Raw genomic sequence first — 11,418 nt, 5'->3', positions numbered from 1 at the left:
CCCACTCCCAGCAATATGACTGCTAGACATGAATGGAAACCTTACCTGGTACAGCGCACAGAACAATCGGGATAAATTAACTAGCCAAGCACCAGTGCTGGAGAGCATCTGGGGCCCAAGTCAGGGCGGAAGTATAGAGACCGATAAGAGAACCATGATTCCCGGTGCTGAGATTCTTCAGTGAGTAGAACAGCCTGTCTAACCTCCCTCCTCCACAGGAAAAGCAGGTGGTAATCTTCTACTTGGCTATTTTTGCCTTGCCTCTGGTAGGAATGGGGCACTCTTATCCTCAAAATTAACTGTAAGTTCACAATAAAATGGGTTTAGGTCTAGAATTCACACTACTTATACGATTCCCCCGAGCCCCCAATATGAAAATGTAGCTTTGGTTCCTGACCCAAGCAAGCACTTCAAATTTGGAACCTCAAATATTTCTCACAAAGTTGTAAAAAAAAAAAAAAAACAGACTTTACAGTACAAAATAAGCAAACACGGAGGAAATAAACCACTTGAATGAGAACCAGCAGAGTGATAAATCACAGCAGACCCACAAACACTTCAAATACTGGAATCATCATATAAAATTTAAAATGAGCCCATGTTTAAGATTTCAAAGAAATAAAAGATTACTGAAAGGATGACGAGGAAACAAGAAACTATCTATCAAAGTTTACCAGACATTTCGGAAAAAGGACCAAATAGAACTTCCAGAAATGAAACTCTGTATGTAGGTTAAACAATACATTAGATATGGTTGATGGGAGAAGAGATTCAGACCTGAAGAAATTAGCCAGAAGGCATCACAGAGAAACGATGAGAATATATGAGGGAAAAGTGAGAAGGCACCTATCCAATCCAGGGGAGGTAACAGAGAACGTGGAGGGACAGCATTCAAGAGACAGAGTGTCCACATCCACGTCAACATTTACGTGGATGTGGAGAGACAGGAACATTCATACACTGCTGGTGGGACTGCAAACTAGTACAAGCTCAGTGGAAAGCATTATGGAGATACCTCAAGGAGCTACAAGTAGAACTACCATTTGATCCAGCAATCCTATTGCTGGGCATCTACCCAAAGGAACAAAAGACATTCTGTAAAAAACACATCTGCGCTAGAATGTTTATAGTGGCACAATTCACAATTACAAAGATGTGAAAACAACCCAAGTGCCCATCAATACATGAGTGGATTAATAACATGTAGTATATGTGTACCATGGAGTTTTACTCAACCACAAAAAACAACCGAGATCTAGCATCTCTTGTATTATCCTGGATAGAGCTGGAGCCCATTCTACTAAGTGAAGTATCACAAGAGTGGAAAAACAAGCACCACATGTACTCACCGTCAAATTGGTATTAACTGACTTAACTGACCAACACTTAAGTGCACATATAGTAGTAACATTCATCGGGTGTCAGGCAGGTGGGGGGGGAGGGGATGGGTATATACACACCTAATGGGTGCAGTGCGCATCGTCTGGGGATGGACACACCTGAAGCTTTGACTCCAGTGGGGCAAAGGCAATACATGTAACCTAAACATTTATACCCCCATAATATGCTGAAATTAAAAAAAAAAAAAAAAAGAGTATCTGGCAACTTTACACCACTGATGAAAGATCCCAATCCTCAGCATCAGGAAGCCCACGTAGGATAAATAAAAAGAAACAATACTTAAATAACTGCAAAACACCAAAAGAGGGAAAATCTTAAAATTTTAAAATCTTAAAAGTTGTTAGAGAGCAAAGACAAATGACCCACAAAGAATTTACAGTTTGACTAATGGCTAAATTCTCACAGATAATAAAGCCAGAAGCCTGTGATATGATATCTTCAAAGAGCTGAGTCAATTCAGAAATCTACATCCAGTGCTCAGAGCTGCTGCACAGTAGAACGGCAGTAGCAGGCATTACAATTTCAAGAAACGTCCTCACCTGTTGGTAAAGAGCTGCTGCACTGAGCCGCCCCCTAACCAGGCACCACGCACACACACCCACACACACACACACACACACACACACCCCCATACCCACACACACACAGACACACAGCCCTGCCACTGCTGCCCCTTTCCTGAGATGTCCCCTGATAAAGCAACTAAATGTCAGTGTGCGGCACAGCGCGGAGGCTGCTGATACACCAGCCCCTCCAGCCCTCTGTCCCTGGCTCACACTCCCTTGTCCCTCCCTCTCCTCATTTCCGCGGGAGCCACTGTGGCTCCCCAGGCTGCGACTGCCCACCGCTAAGCTCTTCTTCGCAGCTTCTCTCCTTTGGCCACTAGAGGGAGCTGCAGCCCCTGTGGATTTTACCTCTGAGCAAACTGAGCGGGACAGGACAGCAAGCTGACAGTGGCTGGGCCCCGCGGTCAGAGGACGCCTGCTCTGCTGGCACAGCAGGTACTCCCATGGCAGGAACCTTTAATGATTGCAGATCCAGCCTATAAATTAAATCAGTACTTACAATCTTCCCACAAAGAACACACAAGACCCAGATGGCTTAGAAGTGAGTTCTCCCGTGTATTCAAAGAACAGATAATTCCAAGCTTATACTAGTTCTTTCAAAGAAACATTCCCCGACTCATTTTATGAGGCTTGTATAAATTCGATGCCAAAATCAGACATGAACATTACAAGAAAGTTAAATTTCAGGCCACTTAGGAACATAGATGCAAAAGTTCTAGACAAACCCTTAGCAAACCAAGTCAAGAAATGTATTAAAAATGATAATGCATCATGATCAAGTTGAATTTATTCAAAGGTGCAAAACTGGTTCAACATTAGAAGAATCTAGTGATGCAATTCACCACAATAACAGATTCAAAGTGAGAAACCATATGATCATCTTAATAGATGCAGAGTAAGCTCCAAACAATTCAATAATTATTTATAATTTTTTTAAATCTCTTAGCAAACTAGGAATAGAAGGGAACCTGCTTAATCTTATAAAGTTTATCTGTTAAAGAAAAATCTATGCAAATATCTTGCTTAATGGTCAAACATTTAAAGGATTCTCTTTAAAATCAGAAACCAAAGATGCCCACTATTATTATTTTCTACTCATTATATTAGAGATAACTTGCCAATACAAGAAGAAGAAATACACAGTGTAAGCACTGGAAATAATAAAATCTCTCATTGTTTGCTAATAATATGATTACGTACAAATTCAAAAGCATTTATACATAAAAAGCTAAAATTAATCAGTTTAGCAAGTCTACAGGATATAAGATCAATGCATAAAAACTATTTGATTTTGTAAGCAACAATGAAAAAGCAATTTAAAAGAAGATACAACTGAGGACTGCTTCTGATAATGGCACATGAGGTGAATTTAATTTGCACTAACCATCCTACTTAAAATAACTAGAAAATCTGTACCAAATACATAATGTTTTATAGTTTGGAGGACAATAAAATAGTAAAGGATTCTCAGCAAAGATATAAGAAAAGATGGCAAACTGTAGCTGTCACCAGGAATAAGGATTCAGAAAGGTAGAACATAAACGGACAGGGACAAGGCTGGTGTGCTGTATTAGTATCAGGCAACATAGACTTTAAGGCAAAAAAAGACTTTACGAGATAAAGAAGGACATTTTATAAACATGTATTTTACCGTAAAAGGTAAAGTTTAAATGATAATATAGCCTCACACTGCTACCTAATTCCATTTATATAAAGTTCTAAACCATCTTACTTAGAAATTCTTACAAAAGTGGCAAAACTATGGAAGGAAGAGAGAGAGGGAGGGATTTCTATAAGGTCAAAATAACAATTATGTTCTCAAGTAAAGGAAGGGGCTTGGGAACAGGGAGGGCACTCAGCGAGTTTCAGACAATGTTCTATTACTTGACCTGAGTAGTGATTATAAATAATTCATTAGGCTGTGCAATTTGTATGTATGTGTTTCATTTAATAAGAACAAGGTTTAAAAACTGGCATTTGTAATAGCTACAAATATAAGGATTTTTGCAGGAAATTATAACTCTGTATGGAAAGGTATCAAAAAGACGTAAGTGACAAAACATGGATAAAAAGATTCAATTTTGTGAAGACATCAGTTCCACCCACATTAACATATAGATCCAGTGTAATATAAATCAAAATCCCAACATGTATTTTTGTGCAACTTGACTAGTTGATTTTGTAGGAAAGAGAGAATAATAACATATAAGTCAAGGTTCAAACAGAGAAGCAGAACCAGAATACACACACACACACACAGAGAGAGAGAGAGAGAGAGAGAAACAGGCAGACAGAGACAGAGACATAGAGAAACAGACAGACATAGAGATTTATTATGACAAGGAATTGGCTTCCATGGTTGTGGGGGCTGATTCAGTGGTCCCAGGGGAGGCAGCCATGAGCATGATGGGACTGCACAGTTACAGTCCAAAGCTCCCATCCACAGGCGGAATTTCTTCTCTCTCCTGGGGAAACCTCAGACCTGCATTTACGGCCTTCTGACACATTCATTCAAACCCACTCAGATAATCCAGAATAATCTTCCTTACTCAAAATCAACTGATGAGGGGCTTTAATTACATCTGCAAAGTTCTTTCACATCAACACCTAGGTTAGTGTTTGCATAACTGGCTTATAGCCTAGCCAAGCTGACAGATTAAAAAAGCCATCACAAACAGACAAAATATATCTGCCGAAATAGGTAGTCTCGACCATCTGAATATCAAGGATTCTGATAAGGCTATATTAATGAGGACTGTGTGGTAGTGAGTCGCACAGGGCAGAATTGAAACAGAATAGACAGCTAATAAAGAGACTCACATATATATAATGAAACCTGAAAAAATGACTGAGCGTGCATGGCAGATCACTGAGAAAAGATGAGTTATGCAGCAAATGGTGCTGGGGAGAACTGGTTATCCACACAGAAAATAATACAAATGGATCCCTACTCATCTCACACACACACACACACACACACACACACACAAAGTGAGGGAAGAGAAAGAGTTAACAAAACCCTTAAAGATAGAAATGTCAGCTGTGTTGACAGGCAGCAATGCCTTATGATAAAAATGATCTCTGGTTGACAAACTGCATCTAGCCTGGGAAGACTATGAATGAATTATAAATATCTGGTGAGAAGCTTTCTTCATGCATGTAGCTTGTAAGTAGGCATTTCCTTTGCCAGAACCTGGAAGCTATGGCTGTGGTTACACAGTTCCTCCAGAGCTGAGGACTTCTCAGCTACTGTAGTAGTGTTCTTCCCCACATCCAAACTGTCACTGTGGGGCTAAAGAATGGTGGCTAGAGTGCTGGGTGGACTCCCACTAAAGAGTGCACAGAGGTGCCCTCTGGCATGCTATGCTTCCTGTCCTGAATCCTGGTGCCGGAACGGCCTATTCAGGCATGAAATGTCTAACTGATCAAGCATTTGGAGCATCGTACGCATAAACGCAAACACATACATCCCACCTGGATTGAGAAATCGAAATGTTAAAGGTAAATTTTTTAAATATTTAGCAGAGAATCTAGGAGAATTGATTTATGACTTCAGAGTATGGAAGGATTTCTTAATGTAAAACCATGAAGGAAAGTATTGGCATATTTGACTACATTAAATTTTTTAAAACTTCTGTTCATCTTATTCATCAAAGATACAACAAAGAAAGTAAAAAAGCAGGCCACAAACTGGGAGACAATATTTGCAATACATCTGACAAAATATTGCAATTAAGAAATGCCTATGGCACAATAAGGAAAAACAAACTTTACAAAGGGGCCAAAAGACAGGAATACGAATTTCACAGAAGAGGAGAAAAGAATATTTATTATTTCTGAAAAGATACTCAAACTTATTAGGTCAGGAATTATATTTGTCAGGAAAATGCAAATTTAATGTCAGATATCATTTCACATACATATTGTGAGATACCAGATATCATTTCATATATGTATTATGAAATATTTATATATATATATCATGTCATACCCACCAGACTGATAAAAATGTAAAGTCTGATAGTACCAACAGTAATCAAGGATGTGCAGCAATGGCAATTCTTATACTCTGCTGGCATGATTATAAATTGGAACACGTACTTTGGAAAATGTCTGGGTGTGCCCTATAAATCGGACATGCACATACTCTTCCACTCAGCAATCCTATTCCAAGGATTGCAACCGAAGAGAAAGTCTTACAGATGCACTGCAGAAACTACGTTCAAGAATGATCACAGGAGCATTATTCATAATAGAAAAAAATGTCACTATCTTGATGTCAATCAAGAGTAGAACTAACATATCAATTTTGATATATCCATGCCACAGAACATTACCTAGTGGTGGAAAGGCAGGCCAGCTACACATGTTGACATGATGAATCTCAAAAATAAATGTGTGAAAGAGCAAGATACAAAAAAGCAGAGACTTTTCCATTATATATATATTAAGTATATTTATATATTTATATATAAACTATATTATATATTAAATATATTTTTATATAAATATATTAAAAATATATTTTATATATAAACATACAAATAAAATATAATAATATATTATATATTTATATAATACTTTATATTATATATTATATATTTGAACTATTATTCAAAGTTCAAAATCAGGCAAAACTAAATAATGTGTCAATTAGTGATACATGCATGTGAGGTAAAATTAACAAGAGAAGCCAGAGATTGATAGACAAAAATTCTGGAGATTGGTCCCCTCTGGAGCACGGGCATAGACCATAGACGGGTACGTGGTCGGTTACATGGACAGCACGTGGCATGCAGAGAAATTCAAAAATATTGGCAATGTTCTGTTTCCTGAGCTGGATGGGATGTATGTGGGTGCTCATTTTATTTATATTACTATTGTTTTAGGTATACACATAAATAAACTCTGGTGTGCATTGCATATTTATTGATGTAAAAATAAACTTAGAGATAAGGAGTATCTTAGAAAGGATGGACATGGGCTGGCTCCCGCAGCCACATCCAAACTGTCAGTGTGGACGCCTGCTGAAGAGAGAGGAGGCCTCCTCCTGCGTTCTCAGAGGAGCGGGTGACCCCGCTCGTGGCACAAATCAGTCACCCTTGCACAAAGCTCTTGCTGTCCCGCTCACCGCTGTCGAGCCTCCCCTCTAAAAGCCGGGCCTCAGTCTCTGTAGCTGAGCTCGCCCATGTCTAACTCTGTAGCTACGGGAGTATTTATCTACACACACCTTGTTGTGAAAGGAAGCCATTTTGCCAATGATTTGTGGCAAGACGAAGGTGATGCCCCAGCGCTGACGTCGTTGTCACTCCCACACCTGCGCGGCCAGCAACCTCGGCTGTAATATTCCAGATGGCCAGTTTTCTTCCACTTGGCTCCTTCTAACAGTCCAGCTACAGCTAATTCTGAAGATATTTTATCCTCTGTGGCATTTCGGCTGCCAGTAGATTTCAGCGCTGGGGAGAACATGAAACGCAAAGCCTCACTCCTGGGGGGTTTTGATCTTAGCCAGGGGGTCTTCTGTCCTTTGACTGGATTCGCACGAACTGAATAGACTCCCTGTGATCCTGCCTGCTTTCCTCTCCAAAACGCTGCAGAGGAGGAGTGGAAAATAACATATTCCTAATCCTGAGATATCTGAAGTGTGAAAGGCACTTTTATGAACTACTATTAAAGTGTGTGAGAACGTAGTTAACGAGAAAATAAGCTCGGTTCTTAATTTCCTTGCGAAATGTTTTTTTCACTTTTAGCAAATAACACCCCAGTTTCCAGTACAACTTCAGTTCCCAAAGCACACCATTTTGCCTTCCAATCTTTCCTTTAATTTTGGCAAAAAAATAAATAAATTAATTTAAAAAAAAGAATCACTGGGAATGATAAATATGTCACTGTCTTCACAAGTTAAAAATATAGGTGAACAAATTTTAATTTATTGAACAAGCCTGATTGTGGGGAAATGTAATCGTACAACAGGTCTGTGTTTGTGTCTCCACGTCCCCCAGGCCCTTGGTGAAAATGCAGACTGTCCCTGTGATGTTTCTCGTCACTCAGAGCCAATGCAAACATCCTCAGTGCAGAAATTTGAAACTCCAGGCCCGTAACGGAGTCCAAGTGGGCACAGGATGTACAGTTTTGCCTTCTCCCCTTCCTCCAGCAAGGCCTGGCCCCAGGCAGGGCTCCAGCCCTGCAGAAAGGGCAGCGCCAGCACCTCTCCTCTGTCACCCCCGCCTCTGCCAGCTTGCTTCCTGGGGTTGGCCTACCCCTCCCAGGTTGAAGAGAGGGTGGGGAGGTTAGGGGGGACAGGAAAAGTTCTCCCCTGATTGGCACTATGGTAAGCTGGCTTTGTGCACCTGGGGCCTGGCGGTGGTGTACAGCTGTTTTTCTTGCTAACGCTTTTGTGCACTTTTTGGTGATCCCCTCATCAGTGTGGATCTTTCCTCAGACATGTGCATCTCTATCTCTACTGGTTGCTCGAGGCTTCTTAGAATCTAGCCCCATCTTCAGCTTGTCTCTGCTGAGCTGTATTGGGCTTTCCAGATGGCCCCCCTGGGCAAGACTTGAGGGGACCGCACGCTGCATCTTCCACCTGCACCCAGATGTCATCCAGGGTAGTACTCATGACAATCTCTGGCAGGTCTGGTCCATGCCAACCCCGGAGCAGCTCTCCTTCATGCTGCTGCCCAGCCAGTCTCTAGCCGTCAGACTCCTCAAGACAATGACACCCTCCAGGCCACGCCAGCCCCATCACTCTAACAGGTGCAGATCCAGCTCTCTGGGGTGGTCTGTTGCAGCCTCTGCTGCAGGGCTTGAAGACAGGAGCAGACATCCCCACTCCTCCTCACTGGGGGTGCTGGTGGGGGAAGGGCAGACTCCTAGCACACTTGCAGATCTGTCTACACACCCTCCCCCACATGCCCTCCCCCGCTCTCTGATCTCCCACCATCTCATGCTGTCCGTGTGGGAATGGAGGTTTAGAAGTCATCAGTCCAGCTCTGGCTCACAGACTTTTCCCGAATCCTACAGAGAGGGTGGCCTGTCTCACAACTTATTCTGATAATGATCTCAGGCATCCATTTCACTTAACATCCTCTTCCACCAGGTAAAGAGCAAGGTAACTAGGTCTTTGTTTGTGCAGGGCAACTGGATACATAACGTCAGACATGATGGAGATCTTACCCAAGCAGGACAGAGTGAGATCTTATCCAAGCAGGACGTGGTCTGGGCAACAGTGCTTTCAAAGAGCATTGCAGATCTCAAGGCAAAAGTGAGTGAATACCTAGGAAAGGATTTCAATCGTAGAGGTGGGTAGGAGTAGGATGGTAAAAGGAGGAGGGTAGGATTTCACAACAGGTGGGACATGACGATGAGTAAATAAAAGGTCTGTGGGCCTCCTTTTATAATCTCTAAATGAAGTGGTCTATTCTGCCCTCTGATTTAATAATATTATGTTTCCTAGGTGAAGAGATCATTTTAATTACCAGTAGTTACAGAAGAGGAAAGAGTCACGCATTCAGGCACGTACAGAGGTTGCTCTGTGCTAGATCCGGGAGGAATAAAAACCAACAAGGCACAGTCCCTACTCACAGGCAGTTCATTTCTCAGGACAGCAAGACTCTAGAAGGGCTTGTCAGAGAAGGGGACCCTGGAACTAAGTCATGACAGATGATTGGGGTGCACATGTCGGAAGGCCGTTCCAGCTAGAAGGAGCTGCACAATTGAAAACCTCTCTGCAGGTGAACAGAGCCTGTGGCATCAGCTGAAGGGGTAGGTGGGGGCGGCTGCATCAGGCTCTCCTCTGCCTCTCTAGCAGATCATACCTCCCCTTTTGCTTGAAAAAACAAGGAGCATTATAAGGAGGAAAACAATGAGACATATATTTTGGAAAGATATATGTCTTTCCGTTCTTCAACCTGGTGGCAGGTTGAAGAATGACACACAGGATTTTGAGACTGGAAGCGGGACACCAAGTGAAGACCACTGCCAGCTTGGGTGAAAGTAGAGCTGGATTAAGAGTTGGGCCAGTTGAAAAATTGCTTGGGAGTTTATCTATAATGGAGGCTGCTTTAATTAGGATGCAGACTAAAATGCTATAATAAGCAAACCCAAAATAGAGTAGCTTAAATGGCATATGGTTCTCCAAACAGGGGTCAGCCAACGACAGCCTAGGGGCCAAATCCAGACTGCTGCCTGCTTGTAAATAAAGTTTTATAGAGACCCAGCCATGCCCACCCATTTCCCTGTTATCTATACCTGCTTTTCCTCTACAACAGGTGAAGTTGAGTAGTATAACAGAGACCTTATGGCCAGAAAAACCTAAAAATTGCTGTCTGACCCATTACTATCCACCCAACCCCTGGTCTAGGGCAAAGAGTTGTCTCCAAGTCTCTGTCCATCCAGGGACCCAGGCTGGTTGTGAGCTCAGTCATCTCCAACCAGGCCCTTCAACACTGGATCCAGGAAGTTACGGCAATGGTCACCAGTTTCCAGTCATGGAAAAGAGGTAGGAGGGAACCCCAGCCTGCTCTCAGCCTCGTGAGTCACCCAACACCCCCTAGCTGCAGAGAAGGCTAACAAATGCAGACTCTGGCCACATGGCCATGGGTCCAGCTGAAACTGATCCCATGACAATTTACTCTAACACATACATGTTCATACGCTGACCTCTCCGAAACCAGGATTCATCTTACGACCACTGCCAGCCTGGACTGAAGTTGTGTTTTCCCAGAGTTGATTTGCATCTGTTTCTTCAAGTAATCTAGGGGTATTTCCATCATGAGGCTATTTTAAATTAAATTTCTCTGCTTTAGAATTTTTCAAAAACCACAATTAGTATGAATTCAGACCACAAACCTATATGAGTAACAGCTCCTGGTTCAAGTTCCCAAGGGAAACTTCTCTTTTTCTTGTCTCCGCAAATGAGACATGTTTCTTTCCTGCCTCCTTTTTTGGTGAGGGGTGGGACATACTTCTCCTTTTCCCTTCACTGAGGTGCAGCCCTTGGTGTCCCACCTTTGTTTGGGGTTTTCTTCTTAGACTCCCCATTCGTGGGTGTCTTAGTGGTAAGATAAACTCAGTGCACCTTATAGTGACGGTATCTCAGATTTTATAAAATGCAGTAAAAGAGAAAAGAAGGAGCATGCACACTAGTGGGCAGGTTAGTGGTCTGCTCCAGGTGCTAACACATCCTCTGAAGTTTTGTAAGATGGAGAAAACAAAATATTCACCTAAACTCCTCTCAGTGAGAGAATTAAGTGAAGTTGGAACACACATTTTGAGAGCTATTGTGTAGTAAGATGCCTGAGGGATGTGCCTGAACCATAAATTGCCCTATAAGGTGTGTATGGGGTTGGTCCGAGTTCATTGCTGGTTGCTGTGCTATGGGGGTCTGGAAAGGTGGAACTTACAGAAGCCAGATGTTGTCAACAGCTCTCCTTCCCTGCTCTTCTCCCAC

The sequence above is a fragment of the Eulemur rufifrons genome, chromosome 15, assembly GCF_041146395.1.
Source record: "Eulemur rufifrons isolate Redbay chromosome 15, OSU_ERuf_1, whole genome shotgun sequence".
In the NCBI taxonomy this organism is placed as follows: domain Eukaryota; kingdom Metazoa; phylum Chordata; class Mammalia; order Primates; family Lemuridae; genus Eulemur; species Eulemur rufifrons.
The sequence above is the reverse complement of the archived record's forward strand: the minus strand, read 5'-3'. Positions refer to the sequence as shown.